Source organism: Cebus imitator, unplaced genomic scaffold (assembly GCF_001604975.1).
Source record: "Cebus imitator isolate Cc_AM_T3 unplaced genomic scaffold, Cebus_imitator-1.0 Scaffold334, whole genome shotgun sequence".
Taxonomy (NCBI): Eukaryota; Metazoa; Chordata; class Mammalia; order Primates; family Cebidae; genus Cebus; species Cebus imitator.
Genome location: NW_016107649.1, coordinates 326,107 through 339,646, shown reverse-complemented (window position 1 = coordinate 339,646; position 13,540 = coordinate 326,107). Strand labels below are relative to the sequence as shown.

Here is a 13,540-nt window from a genome sequence, read left to right as displayed (position 1 = left end):
TGAATTTTTCTTCTCACTATTGTTCTTTTCAACTCTAGAATGTCATTCTTTCATACATTTTTCTCCCGTTTATATTCTCTATTTGATGTGTCAACACCATACTTTCCTTTAATTCTTTAAATACGATTTTTTTAGTTCTTTCAGCATGTTTCTTATATCTTCTTTGAGGCCTTTCTCTGCTAAGTCCAAAATCTGGGGTTTCTCAAAGACAGGTTATTTTGGTGGCTTTTTTTTTTTCTGTGTATGAATCATACTTTCCTGTTTTTTATATGTCTTGTAATTTTTTTGTTGAAAACTGAACATTTCGGTTAATATATTGTAGCCACTCTGATTCCTTCTCCCTAAAGGTTGTTGTTGCTGCTTTGCTCGGTTGACTGGTGACATTCTTGGACTGACTCTTCAGAGTCTGTCTTCCTGTAGTGTGTGGCTCCTGCTGTATCTGCTCAAGTTTTTTAAATTTTTATTTTTTTAATCCCAACTTCTACACCTTATGTTTAGCAAGAGATATGTGGATAATTAGGGCCCTCTCTGGTCACTATTGAGTGTGTGCACAGCTTTGCCTCTGTGTGCAGCCTTCCAGAATTCCAAAAATGTTATCAATGGCCACAGTGGCTATCCCATTCCTTGGGTCTTCCTGTTCTTTTTGGGGGCAAGTTGCCTTTCTATTGCTTGCCTGAACCAGGAATACAACTTCAGGATGACTGCAGTATTGGCCTTTCTTATCCATTTGCCATTAAGATGGTTACTGTTTTAACAGGGTTTTCCTGCACTTCACTCCAAAGCAAGTCAGCCGCCTCCACCAGCAAACCTGCTGGGTTTAATGGCTTTTCATGCTCTTTTTGGAACTACTGTGCTGATGGAACTGGAGTGGGAGTTGGGGAGGTGAGAGCAGTCCAGTTTATAGAGGCACAGACTCCCTTTGTTCTTAATTAAGGTTCAGCAGTTTGTAATGAATAATTAATTCTCAATTTGTTGTGTTTCTTTAGTTAATTTTTCATAGTCCCAAAATAGTTGTTTTTTACAATTTTGTCCTTTTTTTACAATTTTGTCCAGTTTCATTGTTGTATTTGGGGAGTGTTGGACAGGCCTCTCATTCCACCGTTCCAGAAGTTCCACAAGTCTCCATTCTGTATTTCATTTCATCTTCATAAATACTAAGAGGTAATTTTGTTATTACCGATTTATGGATGATGACACAAACTTCAGCATGGTTAAGTAACTTGCTAGAAGTCATGACTCATATTTCTCAAAGGTAGTACAGAGTTTTGAGGATTCTACACCAGAATCTGATTTGTTCCTGAATCTTTGAAGACACCCCCCCTTATAGAGATGCCATCTTTAAGAATTTTGTGTATCTTGACAAGGTTAGGACTCAACACTATTGTCTTGATAGTTCAGGTAATTCTATTTTGGTGTTGATGATGCGGATAAAAGTTGTTTGTATGATGTACAACCCATGTTCCAGATGCCAAGCAATGTGCTATGGTATTTCAAATGTAATCCTCATAGCAATGCTGGAAGGGAGTGAGACCTAGTCATGCCCACTATGAAAATTTGGAAGATGAGACGCAGAAACATCTCATGTTTTAAGTGGTAGAGATAGGATTCAAACACAGACTTCAGATTCTAAGGGCTAGTGTTGGACATAGTTCAATAGTCTCCCTCAACTGGAATGTCATCCTGCTAAAATAAAGTGGGAAACTGGGAAGAGCTCTGAGAAAATAAATAAAAATAGTAAATGATTTAGAAATATAAATCAAGGGAGAAAACTAACATTAGGGGCAATTTGGCCTAGAGAGGAGCTAAAAACAACAATCTTTTACTACATGAAGTGATATTAACATTTGCTGATAAGCACTAAATTTTTATTTCATTGAAGGAAAAAGCAAAGCAAAGCAATAGAAGTGTATTTCCATTTCATCAGGAAAATCTTGCTTCTTTTAAGGATTCAGGAGATGCTTTAAAGTTTGTTACCCAAAAGATTATGTCATCTTCTTCTTCAACAACTAATTGTTTGCCAGTTCTCCTTATAATATGGCTTAGGTAAAAGCANGTTTTCAGCCCTACCTGCCCTTCCCAAATTAGAACAGCAGACTCCACATCCAACTTCCCTGTTGCCTAAGCCCCATATCCTGTTCATCTCTGTGTTTCCATACCTCTCTCTTGTTCATGTAACCAATTAAAGCAAGACTCTTGCAAGATACACCCCCTTCAGGCAGGCCAAATCTATGCTTATCAGGAGTAAACAACTACTATGTGAGCTCTAACACAGAAGTGTGTAAAAGCCCCACTTGCTCGAGTATTTCTTCCTGATTACCATTAAAATCCCCATTTAATACTTTGGGTTAAGGTATAGTCTCTGGAATGTGACTGGTAAAACACATGCATCATGGTGGCCACATCTATTTCCATAGATGCACACATCAAGTTGGCTAGGCATCCCTTTGGGAGAATGACTGGCTCTAAGTTAACACCAGTTTACATCAGGGGAAGTTTGATTTGTGGACAAGAAAGGTAGAAAGGTTGAGCTTTTGCCTTGGTGGATAAATGAGTCCATGGGTACTGAGAAAGGAAAAGTGAATGAGAGGAGGGCAAGCTCACATTCAGAGAAGCGGCATGACACATTTGTTCTTCACAATTGTCCTTCAGTCCAGTCTTGACAAAGATCATCCAAAATTTATTCCTTGGAGCCAAAAGTCAGAAATGGGGACCTAAATCCTATGCAACCTTGGCTGCATCTCCGCCAGCCAGCTGGAACCATAGCATATGTTTTTACATTCGCTTTTATATGAACTTCATTTTGCCAGCAATTTCATTAAAACCCACTTCTAGAGCTGATATGTGCAACTTGAAATCCTCCAGATGAATAAGTTCTGTAGATGGTGACAACACTCCCGCCACACTCCATGGATCAAATTGCTCTTTATCCACTTGACTTGGCCGGAATGTAAAGGCAAACGCCAAGCAAATGCTATGAAATCAATAGCTACAGAGTGTTGGTTTTGGGTTTTTTCCTCTACGTAGACTCCAAAGGAGACTGACACGCAGATTAGACAAATCACTTTTCATAATCCTAAGGACTGCTGCACGATGCATCCAGAGTATTAATCAAAGGCTGAGACCAAGTAAAATGTGAATTAAATTTCTTAATGGAGAGAGACATGAACTTTCTATCCTTAGATCTCTGGCTGTGGACGTCTGTAAGGCAATGAAAAATTCAGCTACCCAGTTTATAATATTCTGAGAGATATATCACCAAGTGACACAACTTATCATGGTTACAGTTTCTGTTTGGAAAACTCGGTTTCCGATGCGGTCAAAGGGAGCTCAGGGGCTGCTGGCAGAGAATTTAAGGGTAGCCCATGAAAACCAGAGTCCTGTGTGTTTGGGGTCAGTTGAAGATCTTTTCTACCACTGGGGGTTTGCCTGAGTCTCAAGCAAACACCAGAGACTTAACTTCTTTTATTTAGTCCATGGAATTGCAATGAAGTGAAATCGTTTGCTTTCTATGCCAACAAAGCCAAGATGAACCTAAAAGAAATTAGACTGAAAGCAAATAAGATTTCATGCTAAAATTGAAAATAACCCTTTGTCATGGCCACATGTGAAGATAAAGTCACTGCTGTGACACTGGTCAAGTTAAGGATGAATGGCAAGAAAAAATGAAAAGTTAGTAAAAGTGTTTGTAAACAGAACTTTTTCTTCCTGCTCTCTGCAAGCACTGCAGAGTAAGTTAGTACAACCGTCTACCTCAGAAGGAATGAACCTAGCAGCAGCTGGAGATGATTCCACTTCATCTAAGACTGTCTCCAGCTCTTTGAGGATGGATGGGGCTGTGAATCCACATGTAAACATTATAGGATACAGTATTTGTATGTGGGCAACTTTTCCCTAAGTCATTAAAAGCCTTTTATGGGCATTATCTGACTTATTTCCATTTCTACAACCTTCTGGTAGATGGTGGGACTATAAATGGGAACACAAATCAGAAATCCATAAAGCCTATATTAGGAAGTATCAATGACTTCCCTAGGATAAAGCCAGCTGGTGGGAAGCAATTTGAGGCATTCAGCTTTTCCAAGGAGTTGGAGGCTGCAGGATTGCATGCGTCCTCCTGCATAAGCACACACGTACAAACACACAAGTCTGAACCTCTCTGTGACTCAGTTTTCTCCATTTCTAAAGTTGGGGTTACAGTGTATAGGATTTTGATGAGGATTCAAGGAGATGATCTAAGTAAAAAATAGTAATAATAGTCCATAATAAAAAGGCAGTTCCTGTTAATCCCTTTCCTTTCTCCTCCTCACTGCCACATGCATCCAGAAAATGGGCCAGCCATAAGAGGCAGAAAACATGAGTTTGGCAGCGGAAGGAGTGATGCATCTAACAACCTGTCAAACAAACGGAGTATACTATATATTCTAGAGTGTACACGGTCTGGGTTAAAGCAACATGCTAAAATGTATTTTGCAGTTTGTCAGGCTGTTACTAATGCACTGAATCACTGGCTGAAACCTCAGCCTCTTCCATGTCCATCTGCTTCTCTCTGCCTCTACTGGTGTTCTTAGTAATTGGGAGGAGGGGAATTTCCCTGCAGTTGAGAGACCCCATGAGATTTTCAACAATTGTGCAGTAAATCTTAAAGATCTATCCCTCCTCGAATGCAGTATGCTATGGCACACCAGGTTACAAGATGCATAATTAGAGCTCATTCGGCTGACAGATTAATGGGGTTGTAGCAAAGGCCAGATAGCAGTAAATTGGGCAGCTAAACACAGCAATCTCTGGCATAACCTCAGCACTAAATTGCACATCTTCTGCAATGTGTTGGCCACTTCTCACAGATTCTTAAAAGTGTATCTGTTTTATGAGGTGTTTTCCTTTTAAGGAACTCAGCATAAATACTTGTGTGGGCAACTTGGCCTACTGGTATTCAGCACTTTCATTGCCCCAACTATTTCAGAATCACCTACTTAATATCTATGTAATATATTGTCATGGTCTATTATTGGAAGAACAGCTAAATGTAACAACATTGACTTCTTAGTAGCACTTATACTCTTGCTAACTAGCTTAAAGAAAGACTAACAAGCTCATAATTATTGTACATGTTTTTATGACCCAATTCTCTTAAAACTTGGTTAAAAAAAAGGAAAGTAAATTCCAGAGTGTTCAGATGGGTGAAACAAATGGACCTGACTGATTTGGGTATTTTCATTCTAGATAGGACAGCTCACCACGATGACGCAATGTCAGACAAATTCACACCCATACTGCTGGCAGTGAGATCTTCTCTCCCAGGGTCTCTTAATTCTTTTCCACCTCTTTTCAGATTCCTCCAATTTTGAGAGCATCTTTCCAAACCCACAACTCCTTTCTGCCTATTAATAGTTTCATTTTGCCTATGTCTCTAACACTTCTCTAAATGAGAGGGTCTTTGAATGATTTGTTTGTGTACACACTAAAAGAATTTTTCTAATTCCATTTTTAAGATAACGCCTAAATGTCATCAACATATGTTTACGTTGTTACAAAGGATGTACCACCTGATAGTCTGTGCACTCTGCTGTGCATTAGCTATATTTTCATCACAACTTTCTCGCAAGAGATTTAGGTGATTCTGTTTATGTCTGCCAGATGACCTCAATGGCAAAGCAGTCCTCACGGTCAATCCAATTAGCCAAATCATACTCACTTTCTCATGGAGAAAATCTAACTCTATTTTCCAATTCAAATGAGTATGTTAATATGTCTCCCCAGGGCAACGAATTCATTTCTGAAATGTCATCCTGATAGACAGAGGGATGATGAGTAGGTAGATGGATAGTCCTGACACTACGTACATGCATGGAAGCTTGCCAGGAGTATGCCATGGGACAGAATAGTGCTCTACCCCCTTTCGATATCTCCCCACCATGTTCTTTTTTGTTTGTCCTCCTGGGGCTGTAGTTTGGGAGAAATGTCTCTCAAATTGGTCCCCAATCTTTAGAGACCCAGAGGATATTTAGACCCTGAGGAAATGCTCCATCCGTGGGAGGGGGATAGGTGAAACGATGCCTTTTATTTTAAAAGTGTGAGAAGGACAACTGTGAAGGGATGGTGGGACAGGGAAACGAGAGGTGTGTTCTCAGGCTGGTGAGTTTTAGGAAAAGGTGCACATGAAAGTTGAGCATCTGCAAATCAATGGCACTGAAGCCGCCTGCATCTTCATAACGCCTTTGAAGAAAAGTCTTCAGGTGCTCCCAGAGGGATGCACACCACAGCATGAAGGTGGCTGCTCTTGATCAAACACACAAGCCTGGGTTCATTCTGGGGCAAGCAGTGAGAAACACTTGCTGTGCCAATAGCTTCCTCGGTTCCTCTAGCCACAAGAGACCTCCCCAAGGGTGACTCACTCATTTATTCACTCAACAAACACCCTCTTTATGTGATGCTCAGTGCTATGTGTGCTCCCTTGGCTTTGCATTCTAGGGGTCATCTTGGATAATCACTGCCGTCAAAATATGGAGACTCCTATCAGCCCTCATTTGTGACAACTTCTTGTCATAACAAAACCAGGGCGTGTACAGACAGCAACTGGTGACTTGGTTAGAAAAATTTACATAGGGTATTTCCAGATGCTTGAGCCATCTAGATTCCAGATCCAAAATAAAAGAAAATAAAGGAGGTGGGAGGGGAGCCTGAGGGAAAAGGTCATATCCTAAACTCATCATTAAATTGCCAGGAAGTGTGAGTGATGAAAATGGCCAGGAAATAAGAGCCTTTGGTGAATTGGGATCTCGCTAATATTTAATTGGGTCTCCGGTGAGACATTTAAATCTATGGACAGCTATCAAGGGTGAGAATTCTACTCTAGTGGCCCCCAAATGATTTCACCTTCACTTTCATTTTAGTGATGGAGGAAAGCCAGGACATTTGCTAAAATATTTGAACTGTGGGTATGTGTTTTAATGCCTGCATGTGTGTGGTAGTTACCATTGAGGAAATTCAGAGCTTGATGATCTCTTTCAGCACATCAGTTACCAAAAACCAGGGCAGCCACACTGGAGGTCTGGTCACCCTTGTACATGCCCTGGATTACTCAGTTTCTTAAAACAGTTTTTTCCAAGAAGGATGGCTAGGAAATGACCATCTTCACGTTTTCTACAAGTATTTATAAACCTCCTTAAGGCTGAAACCAAGGAACTTTCAAATAAACAAAAATAGTTTGCAAAGCACTCCATAGCCTCTGCACTCCAAGCCCCCTCAAAATAAACGAAAAGGTAAAATGCTGTGTGTGTGTGTGTGTGTGTGTGTGTGTGTGTGTGTTTTCTAAATTCCACCACATCATCACAGGCTTGGGGACCAGAGTCAGATAAGAAAATCGCTGGACAGCAGGGGATGGGGAGGGTGGGGAGGGATAACATGGGGAGAAGTGCTGGACACGGTATACACCTAAAGTAAAATTAAAAAAATATATACAAAAAATTTTTTTAAAAAAGGAACTCAAAAGTATATTTTTGAATAAATGTTTAAATGAATAAACCAAAAAAAAAAAAAAGAAAAGAAAAAGAAAATCACACTGGATCAGGAGGAAGGAGACAAAAGTTTTAATCTCAGGTTTATGATGGGACCAAGAGAGTTTTGAAAAGGGTTAGGAACCTCAGCCCCACACTCGTCATATAATCTTCGACTAGTTACTTAACCGCCCTTAGCCTCAGTTTTCTCACCTGTGGAAGGATGAGCCTACCGCTCAGTGAGTTGTGAAGAATCAAATGAGATTAGGCATGGTAAGTGCTAAGCCTCACTGTCATATTTGCTATTACTGTTTGTGGCATGCGGAAAGTAAGTGGCTCCGTGTCTCCAGACCCCTATTTCCTCCTCTTCTCTGTCCATGTAGAGAAAAAAAAAAAAAACAGAAGCACATTTTATTGTTTTTAAAATGTAAGTTTTACTAAAAGGCTAATGGATCAAAGTCCAATTTCCGCCTCCATTAAATTGCAAATGTCTTAAAGCCTGGAACCAGAATCTTGCTTTAGCATTCCACCCCCAGCCCCCATCCCTGATCCCCTCCATTGCCTGACAGTGCCTTATACATGGTAGACTTCAATAAATATTTATTGACTTGAATCACCTCTACATTTAATTTTGTGATAAGGGAGTAAATGAGTGAGACAGTTTTTGTGGGGGCGTTAGGTGAGTCTGGGAGTCTGAGTGATTTAGTGAGGGGAAGGGGGATGGCTGCCCATGGGTATAAACATTTCTGTAATTACTGAAACTGCTTTAACTGACCCAAGACTTCACAGGAACATAAATCTCTGTCTAGCAGACAGAAATGCTGTTATTTAATAAAAAAAAAAAAAAAAAAAAAAAAAAATTTTTTTTAAAAAAAAAAAAAAAAAAAAAAAAAAAAAGAACTTATTCAACCAACGCTCAAATGAATCAGATTTTGAAACTGATCTTCCAAAGATAAATTTGTGTGAGGAGAAAATGAGTTGCACTTTTTCCATCTTTGCCCTTTCTTGTCTTTGTTTATCAAAAACATCACCTAGAAGAGGACTTTTTCACACTTCAGAAAACAACTAAAACCAACCCCTGCTTTTCTGTGGGGTCTCCACTTATCTCCTCTGTAAATAACACCAAGTACAGATTAAGCCCTTTGAAACAAGCACGGGTATCCAAGAATCTACTTCAGAAACCTAAAATTAAAAACAAATCTAACAGTGGATATTAATTTATATATATATATATATATATATATATATGCATTTTAAATAAATGAAAGAAAAAATAAAAACACTAAGTGTTGAACCTGACTCGTGGATTTGTGATGACTCACTTCAAGAAAATTCTCGGGGAGAAAACGCACCTCACTTCTACCTCTAGGAAATTCCCTTTTCATGGGAATGAAAATCTCAGCTTCCATGCTCTCAGATCTGGGGACCCATGGCATGGGGAAGTGGATCTGTCACCCCACCTTGAAGCTGCAAACCCTAAGGCAGGCCAGTGCTTTCTTTCTAACCAGATCATATTTTTCTATCTGAACGATTTTACGGTGGGGGCTTAAGCAACTTCCTACATTTCTGTTGTTGCTCTTAATTTCTTCTACTTGGACCGAAACCCCTACAGGGAAGCTGTAAAGAAAATAGAATAAATAAAGAAGGAAGAAAATGTTTCTCTTCTCTTTCCTCCCTAAACCCCCTCATAAACATCCCACCCCAGGTCACAAAATGTATGGCGAGCGTTAAGCCTTGGCAGTATTTTGACACGGAGCACAGTCCTTTTCTCCTCCCTTTTCCTTTGAGGTTCATCTTGCAGCCCAGGGCTCTGTTCCCCTGCCAACTTGGTGGGAGTGTTTAGTGACTGGAAGGCTGTGGCCTGCTCTCCCCAGAACTTCACACTTCATTTTTCCATATCCCTAGGAGCAGCAGCAAATATTTCACCAGCCTGGTTTGCCGGCTACTGCCATAAATCAGACTTAGGCCTCAAAAAAAAATCCAGGCCTGTCAAGGCATTAAGCTTTTATTTTCTGACTCGATCCAGTGGTAAATGAGAGCTTGTATTTTCCTTTAAAACTGTAAAGGGATTTTTAAGGATTGTCGCTGGATGGCTGCCAGCTACGAAAGATACAATACAGAGTGTAACTGGTTAGGAGAGATTTGAAAAAGTCTTAAGTATGAAAAATGTCTTTTCTTAAAGGTTTTTCAATGAAATGGGAAACAAGGCTTAAATTTCATAAAGACTTAAAAAAAAAAAAAAAGACCCGAACTATTCATGAGAAAAGCATTAGGAAATGGAAGAGTCGCACTCTTTGAGAAATATGAGTTATACTGCTGCGTGCTCTCTGCCATTGGCCCCCTTTCTTCCTCTCTCTTTCTCAGTGTACACAGATACTTGGGCCGGTTCATTAGTCAGTTCCTGCCATCATTACTGACGATATGACAGCAAGAACAAACAGACTAGACAGTTTTATGTGCTGTATATTAATTGCTTCATAATCTAGGCCTGCAAACCAGGACAGTGAGGAAAGTCTACTTGGAAAACCCCCTGCTTGAAATTCTAAGCAAGTTTGCAAGGTGCAAATCATGCCTATGAGATCACTTCTGAATATTTCCCCTGGTTGAGTAATCAAATCTTAAACTCCAAATGCTGAAAGCCAAAGCCTTCTTGCAGTTGAAAGAGAGATAGAGTTAAAATAGGTAGGTATCGCACCAAAACACCACGTACAGGAAATCTGGAAATAGGCGCAAGAAACCAGGCTAACATCAGGTCCTAGGTGTAGAAAAACAGTCTGCTTAGATTTTGTGATGTGTCATGTTTCATTAAGGTGCACATTTAATTTCAGTAAAATGCAATTAAATGAGAGTAAACATAATCTTTCCTCTGCCTAGTCTGGGTTGTTGCATACACTTGCAGCCTGGGGTCACAAGGAGGTGTGGGAAGTGGAGGAAGAAATCACTAAGGAAATAGTGAACCCCTATTTACAAAGGTTTCGAAGTAGCATTTAGATCAGGCTGAGACCAATCAAGACAGTAACAGGGCCGTTTAGACAAGGTGATCTGATTCTGCAGTCAGGAGAGCAGGGGATGAGGTAAGGGGGAGTGATGGGAACGCCCAATGGGATGTGGGAAGCCGAGATCAAAAATGAGTAGAAAGGAGTATCATTATAAGGAGGGTTGGGGGAGGAACAGGCTGCCTCCGCTGACTCTTCAAGGACACCGTAGACCATTTACCCTACTGGTGAAGTTATTTATCAAAACCTCTCGCACTCCAACCTCAAGCTGGTTATTTGTGCTAAATCTTGGGTGTTCTTAAGATGGGGCGTTGTTTTCCTGGGTGTTGCTCTTTCTTCTTGAAGGAGTTCAGAAGAACCTGAAACCAGACTTTCCGGCCTAACACAGTTCGAGCAATGGTCGAATCTTGGTACAATCCCAGAGTGGATCCGCTTCTGAAGTGCATTGCAGCTGACCTCCCTCCACCACTTCCAACCTTTCGGGACATGGAGCTGAACTATGGGTGTCTGGGGCCTCTCCAGAAGCACATCTCACCTCCCGCCTCTCACTCAGGGATTTATCCCACCCTTCCATTAGCTCTTCAACTTGCCGAGGTCTCTCTTGCCTCTGGTCTTTTCCTTCATCCTGTGACATTAACCCCAAAAGTCTGTAAATGGAGGTCCATGGGCCAAATCTTCCCTGCCCACTGTCTTTGCATGGCCCACAAGCTAAGAATTGTTTTCACATTTTTTAATGTTTTTTTTTTTTAAATAAAATCAAAAGAAGAATACTTTGTGACATGTAAAAATTATAGGAAATTTAAATTTCAATGCCCTGAAGTTTTATTGGAGCACAGCCATGTTCACTCATTTACATATTGTCTCTGGCTGGTTTCACAGTATAACAGCACAGTACAGTAGCTGTAACAGAGATCATAGGACCTGCAAATATTAACTATCTGGCTATTTACAGAAAGTTTGCCAATACCCTGCTGTCCCTCCCCTGAGCAACCATATCACACTGAGCCTGACTGACCCATCTTCTTTCTTGATATCACTTTTCAGACTCACTCCCAGGCTAGCCATTTCTGCCTGGAACACGCTACACTTCTTCATGCATAGTGAATATTTTGTACATTGAATTCGTTTTAAAATGGTTTGCATTCAAACTACAAAATGGCAAAACTACTGGATGAAAACATAGTAAAACTCATCAATCAATCATAAACAATACCCTAATTGAAACCTGGAATAATAAATCTAGAAATGTTCGTAGTGGTTATCCATAAGTAGTGGTATTATGGGTGAGTTTAACATACTTTCGATTATCAATATTTTATACATTTTCATAATGTGTATTTTCTAGATTTTCTCTATAATGTTCCTGTTTAAAGAAGAGCTAATGGAAGGGTGTGATAGATCACTGAGTGAGAGGCTGAATTGCATAATGTTTCATGTTCTGAATTTTCTGTAATATACATTCTATAATGTATAAATATTATTTTAATGGAACTTTTACAAAGATGTGTATTGAGCACCTTTTTCATGCAAGGCACTGAGCTAAGCATCATGGAAGATACACACATTTTGCCTGTTTGGGTTAAGTATTCAAGAAAGCAACTATTATTTGCTGAGGAAACGTGTTTAGGTATTACTAGATAATATATACATGTCTATGTGTATGAGTCCCTTTTTCATTCCTTCTTCCCAGGGTTATCCACTTACTGTAAGCCATTGAATATGTCTATATCTTTTTAAAAACTGGGGTGAACATGTTTTACTCTACATTGAAGGTATTCTGTTATAGTATTATCCTTTTATTTTTACACCCTTTAAAATAGTATTTTTTTGTTAATTTCCCAAAAACGTTTTGGGTGATCTTACGTGAGGTCAATTCCCGGGTGTGTTGTGGGCTTAGCTGCCATTGTGAGTGGTATTTCACGTTCTCTCATCATTCCTCGATGGCAACTGCTGGTGGATAATGAATCTTGAACCTGGCAATTTTGCTGGGGGAGGGAAAATATAAATAACACAATGAAGGAACCTCTTACTGATCTGCGCTGCAAACTGTGGAGGTGGGAGTCTGCACCTGTGCCCTAAGAGGCTGGGGTAGGGTGTGGCAGGGTGAGAGTGAGGGGGGACATCTCCATCTGTCACGGATGGTGTGTTCCACGCTTTTCATAACCGAGACCTCTGCAGGCCTGCTGCGTGTGCACCTGGCATGTCCTGACACCACACCACTGCCCTACTGACTACCCAGCACAAGCCCCTGGGGCAGGAGTGGCCACCTGCCTACGACCTGGTGGCCAGCCAGGGCGACTACGCCTGCGGCCCGCACAGCTACGGCACCATCCCCACCGTTCCCCCACTGCCACCCTGCCACTACCTCATCACAGGGATACCCACCCACCACCCCAGGGTCTACAACATCCACAGCCGGCACCAACTCCACTGTGGTCGTGGGAGGCTGTCCCATCTGCAGGGTCAGGGTGCTGGAGGATGCTTGACCTTCCTGGGCATCTTCCTGGACATCATCCTGTTTCCCTTTGGGCTCATCTGCTGTTTTGCCTTGAGGAAGTGAAGACACCCCCACTGCGGAGCCACTTTCACTTAAAGGGAACACCAGGCCCAGCTTTCCTACACCCAGCTCTATTTTGCTAACGTAAATGTTGTGTACAATAGTTTTATCTGATTCAGCTTCAGGACTGTTTTGTAAAGCGAGGTGGGACTGGTGTGGCACATGACAGCTGCAGTTTCCAGAGCGTGGAGATGCAGAGCTGCTGCTCCCTCCCAAGGCTCATGGCAACTCAATCAAGCACTGCTTTTGTTTTTGCAGTCTTCAGTTTGAGAAAGGTGAGAAAGAATGTTTTCAATAAATGAGATTCATACCATTAAAAAAAATACTATCCAGCACTGTCCACCAAGTAAGCTATCATTTCCTTTAAAAATCCCTGAACTTCCTCATGCCTTTCTACAGAGTCTCAATGAGGCTCTAAGCCCATAATCTTTCCTCCTATAAATACATTGGCAAGCAGCAGCCCTGGCTCTGCCCTCTCCCTCCTAAAGTGG

General features: G+C 40.9%; 1 pseudogene; it reads left to right on the top strand.

Moving 5' to 3' along the window:
* Nucleotides 1-7,815: 7,815 nt before the first annotated feature.
* LOC108286996 lies at nucleotides 7,816-13,313 on the top strand (annotated as a pseudogene).
* The last annotated feature ends 227 nt before the right edge of the window (nucleotides 13,314-13,540 follow it).